Source organism: Sciurus vulgaris (genome assembly GCF_902686455.1).
Source record: "Sciurus vulgaris genome assembly, chromosome: 2".
Taxonomy (NCBI): domain Eukaryota; kingdom Metazoa; phylum Chordata; class Mammalia; order Rodentia; family Sciuridae; genus Sciurus; species Sciurus vulgaris.
In genome coordinates, this window is record NC_136462.1 from 773,749 (window position 1) to 779,615 (window position 5,867).

Consider the following 5,867-nt stretch of genomic DNA (forward strand, 5'->3'; position numbering starts at 1 on the left):
ACTACAATGCTAAGTCACACTAAAACAACTAAAAACAGTAGTGCTCTGCAACAATACAATACAACCAAAGACATGAACTCTTGACAAACAACAAGCACACAAAATCTTAATACCTGGCCAGTCCACTGGGGGTTAATTTACCCAGTTCTCTGTACCTGGGCCCTCTTCGACCCAGCTTCCTGTATACTGATTTAACCTTTCTTAACTTACTTTACTTGACTTGTTTAGTTTTAACAGCTGTTTTACCTGGATATTACTTACCTCTTTTGTGGCGGTACGAGGGGTCCCGGGTTTCGGCACCACTTGTCTTGTCCAGCAAGTACAATGAAGACTCGGCTCTCAAATGAAGTTTTAAGGTCTTTGTTTTTATGGGAGAGCTTCTGAGCCGAGTGCCTGGTTCTTCCTCCTCTTCCACCACCGCTGTCTTCTTCTTCTTCTCTTGTCATAGCTTTCTCTCTCCTTCTCTCGTGCAGCTGCCACTTCTCTCTTCTTCCTCTCTTGTCGCGCTGCGGCAGCCTCTCCTCTTCTCTCATCCCGCAGCTGCTGCCTGCCCTCCTTGCCTTGTCCCTTCCTCCCGCCACCGCACAAAGTACGCAGCTTTATGGGATATAACAGCCAATCACCTTAACGGGTCAGGCGTTTGGCTCCTGGAGACTTAATGGTGGGTAATGAGGACATGTACTGATCACGAGCTAAGCACGGACGCGGAGAAGATCAGTCAGCCAATAGAAAGTAATTCCTTAAAGTTGTTTATCTTTGTAGTTGGGCTTCTCGGCGCCATCTTAGGGTGAGGCCAGCCACCACTGTGGGCCCTACAAGGCAGCAGCCCCCAACAGGTCTGGCTGTGTATTAATGTGCCGGACTCACAGTGAGTGGATGTCAGTGTGATCCCAAGCACCAACCTCCCTGCCTAGAAGTTTAAGACCAGTGGTATAACTCAAGATCTGTAAGGTCTCTTGATCAGTAAGGGGGTCACAGAAACTGCTGTGAAGCTCAGGACCAATATGGAGAGCTCAGGACAGACAGGGGCTACTGGGAAACCATGAGAAACAGGAAGGAACCAAGAAGAGGTACAGAGGGGAAGCTGGGGAGGGAGTGGTTTCTTGTAAGCCTGTGGGGTTTCCTCTCTTTCTCAACTTTACATATGCTCAAGACATCCTACAATGCATCTTCTGTAGAGGACCGGTAGACTTTCCCAGCCCCATGTACTGAGCAGACATTTGTTAAATTTCACTGCATTTAAAAGTTTTGTTTCCTTAATTTTATTCTTACAAATTTCCTGGAAATACAAACACACCTTGTGTACAACTGAAGGGAGACTGAAATTACCACAACTGAAGTGTCCTTGGAGAATGGAGGCATCAGCAGCATTATTGTCATCTAAAAGTCAGTCTGCTGATTTTGTCATCAAGAGGACTGCTGCATGCAGGACTCAGTGCCTCTGATTAAGAATGAAGGGGTCATGATCCTTCATGTGTTTGTGGTCTGAGAACTTCCAACCCTTTTTCTGGACCACCCAACCATCCTGCTCCCCTGGCATAGCCGACAACCATGTACAGCCCTGTGACTGGAGGAGGCAGAGGATTCAGGGTGCAAGTTTCTGAAGGAACCCATTGCTCAGGGAACAGTTGGGCAGCAGCATCCCACTCTGCAGCTTGCCTCTCCTGGACTTCTGAAATTTCCTCTTTGATTTTGTTCAGGTAACTTTCAGGGACATGGTCTTTGATTGTGTCTTGGTACCTGTGTGGAAACTGCCCAGCACCTGCTTCTGTCATGGTGCTCTCTGATGTTGCCTGTGCACTAGGCTGATTTCCTTTGCTGCAGTTCTGTTGGCATTTCTCTCTCTCAGGTTCTATCTCCAGTTTCAGCTAACTTCCAGATCCTGAGCCTGTGGGCATTTTCCTTGTGGATTTCAACATGGTCATCAAGGACTTTAAGATCTTTTGAAGTGCAGGGTGGACCCTTTGGCCTTGTACATACTGGAGTCTGCCTCACCAATGGACAACACACTGTGGCTGCCATTTTAGGTTGAGAAAACCAGCCCCATATCTTGGGGAGGCAGTAAAAATGACCTGGGTGTTTGAGTATGGCCTGTTGGTCAGCAGGGAACACAGGGTTCACCCAACACCCAACACTCTCCTTCCTGGGAGGAGAGTCTTCCAAATGCCTCCTGCTGGCTCTGTTGGGTGTGCAGGTGAGCGTGCTGTCCATCACCACCTTCTGGGTGAGAGCAGGCTAGCTGCTCCTCTGTCAGCCATGTCCTGTGCCTCTTTACTCAGCCCCTCCCTCCCTTCTTACCCTCCCTGGCCCACAGCCACAGGTCAGCTCTGCTTTTGGGAGGCCAGCATTTTACATGGACAGGACAATGAGGTCAGTAAGAGCCTGTCCCTCAGGCCTGCCATTTCTCCTAGATTATTAACTAAAATCAGATGCATGAGCTTTGAATCCTTGTACTAAATAACTGAGATAATAAGCACATATAGAGAAAGGTGTATTTTGGCTCATGATATCAAAATCTCCAGTCCTAGGCCAAGGCTGCTCACTGCTGGCTCCTCTGCTCCTGGGTCTCCACAGCAGCCCTGGCTTCAACTCTCAGCTCCAGGCATCACCCTGCCAGGGATGCCAGCAGGACTCTAACACTGACACCCCATCTGGCCTCCCTGGCCTTCCTCTCAAGTCTTGGTGGATCCTCTGTGACCCTGACCCTATTGCCCTCTGCCTATATGAAAAGCCAGCATGGGGAGGCTGATGACAAGCTCGGCCTCAGCAGGGATCAGGTCCGGACCACCCTTGAGCCATGCCTGGGAATCTCTGAGCCCCTTGCTGACTGAACAGGGGAAACCATGCCCTGGGTGGTCCAGGGCCAGGTGCCCCAGAGCTCTCTCCCACATGCCCTGCCCTGGGTTTCTACAACATTTTCATCTCTGCCTCTGAGCTGTTAAACTTAAGACCTTGCTGATTCCTGGAATCCAAAGACCACCTTCCCACCTCTGGGTGCAAAGCCCTGGGCTGCCCTCACTGGAACTGCTGACCACTCCCTCCTGGTTCCAACTCCTGGGCAGCACCACAAATATTCTGCTCTCCTCGCCAAACTGAAAAGACCCAGCTCTCCTGCATGGCTCTTTCTGCCCCTCCCTGTCCTGCACATGGCAAGACTTCAGTCAGGAGTTCACAGGCCAGAGCATCCCTGCGCCCTTGAGGGTCCCCACCCACAGTCTGCTCCAGCATGAGTGAGCCCAGCTCCCACTAAGTGTGGGCTCATGCACACAATGGGCTCTGAGGAGGTGTCCACCAGGAGGTGGGGGAGGGTCAGGTGAGCATTCTGTCAAGGGTGAGAGTAAAATCCAAATACTCATGTACCATGTGACAGATAGGAGCTGTTGCACACAGTGATCCACCACTATTATTTCTGTGTGATTTTACAACCACATCATGAAGGTGACTCTGATCCCTCTATAATAATTTTGTTCATAAGTAAAACACTTTATTGGACGGCATATGAAAAAAGAAAAAAAATATGCAAAAGAAATTTCAGTTTCCTGAGAGTTACTATGTTCACAGCTCTGCCCCATGACCCGTCCATCTGCTCTCAGTGCTGCTCTGCCTGAGCCTCCACCCAGAGGTGCTATAGAGCAGGAGGACATAAAAACAGGGCCTCCCTGTGCTCATGAAAATGAGTCCACCATCACCCTGCAGTTCTTCAGAGGAGCCCAGCCCTGGACTCCAGCTCATTCCATTCATTGGTCAGCCTGAGCACAGTCAAATGACCAGCACTATGTAGTGAGTCTACCCCTTGTTCCACCATGGACAGGAGAAGCACACTCACCCTCCACAGTCATGAACACCAGCAGGGTTCTCACAGCAACAGTTTGAGCAGAGCAAGACTGCCCTGCATGCAGCGTCCACCACACAGCAATGTGCTCATGGCTCAGTGCCCTCAGCAGGCTCTGCAGGGGCCTCATCTGATGCCTCAGGAAGTGCCTGTGACTCAAGGTGGCAGGAGCCATGCACAGCAGCTTCCTAGGACAGGAGAAGTGAGGGAGAATGAACAAGGTGAGTAAAGCTACCACCTGTCCAGGTGGGCTTGGGATCAAGGAAAAAGCCCAGGAGAACTGACTCCTGTGAGGACAGACAGGGCACAGGGAGCCACCTGAACTTGTGGAGGCAGGAGAGGCCGAGCTCAGGAGGCACCTCTGCTGCAGTAGGATCCACAATGAGGGACCCACATCAATGGGCCACTGTTACAGTCCAAGCTGACAGCACAGCAGGACAGCCAGGTCCATATTCCCCTGCACACACATCCCTAGGAAACTGGGTGCATGAGTTTGTGCCCAGCAGCCTCTACATGCTGAACCTCCTTGTGGACTATAACCTACTCATGAAATCCTACATGTACAGTTCAGGACCTGAGAAATCACCAACTGGGATAAGCCTGCATAGAAAATTGGAATTCCCAGGAGACTCTGCTCTCTGCTCCTAAGTGTCTGCAGGGATCACTGTGGTTCTCAGGAAGACTGTGGCTGTAGGAGAATGTTTGCCTGCTCCTTGTCACTGTGGTCTTAGCTGAGGCTTTGCCACCAACTGCCCCAGCTTCTCATCCTAAGGTCATTTTAAACCTCACCATATGAATTTTCCTCACTGGTTGAGGTGAAGCATTTCACCATGTGCATGATTCCTCTCTGTGTTGCTCAAATTTATAAGAAATATCACAACCTTAATTTCTAAATCAGTTAACACAGAATCTGGGAAAGCACAGAGAAAACGCCAATCACATTCCCTCACATATGGTCTTCATCCTGCCTTGAATTCCTGACAGGGAGCACATGACATTGTGCTGGATGAGGACAGGGAGCTGGGCTGCTTGGTCCTCTGGATAAGTGCAGTTCCCAGAGCTGAGCATAAGCCAGAGAGTAAGGTCCCCATTATGGCTGCAGTCCAATGGGTCAGGGCTTCCTCTCTCAGCACATATTATTTCCACAGGAGGCCAGGGGTAAGGGGACATGAACTGCCCCAGCACCCACAGGCTCTGCACCTGTCCTCATGGCTCTGCTACTGGGTCTCAGCTCAGTTACGATTGACACAGGCAGGCTGCAGAGCTGGAAGGGAGTCTCCAGTGCAGACTTCAGACACCTGTTGCATTATGAGTCACTGAGCTTGCTGGCAAGAGCCAGGGAGATATCTAACAGACTCCATTCCACCCAGCACTGACTTCCAGCCCTCACAGACGGCCATTATGAGCCCTGATGTGACTTAACCTTGGCCAGGCTGAGACTAAATCACAAGGACTCGGAGACACATCACAAACCTAGTTGCAGTGAGACCTGGAGACAGCAAGGTCTGGAGGTCTAGGAGCACCACAGCAAAGGGTGAATTCAAGGCTAGGAAGATACTCAAGGCAGGAGGCCAACAGCTGCCTGAGTGGGAGCAGGCTGTCTCTTGAACTTCCTCTACATTCCCAGGAAGCCCATTGCTCCCTCTGCCCTGCCCCACCCAAACCCTCCCCTGAAGTTCACAGCACAGAGCAAAGGACCTGAGGAGGCCACCTCCTGTCTCCTCCCTCTGCATGGCTGTGCTCTCCTGCAGGAAACACCCCTAAATGTGGTGCTGCCCACCACTCCTCATTGGCCTGCCCATTCCTGATGGTTGCAGGTGGGGGAACATACAGGAAACAGAGAGGACCCTGAGGTTTCCTCCCAGTGACTCTGAGCAGCACAATGCCAGCACACTCCTTGGGAAGGATGGTGACCCTGCCACCTGCTCCCCACTTGTGTCCTAGGCCTCCCCCATGCAAAGCAGCCCCAGTCACAGCCTGAAAGCCCAGCCCTGGCTGAGCAGCACTTGGTTGTTCTCATGTGGCGTTCATTGCA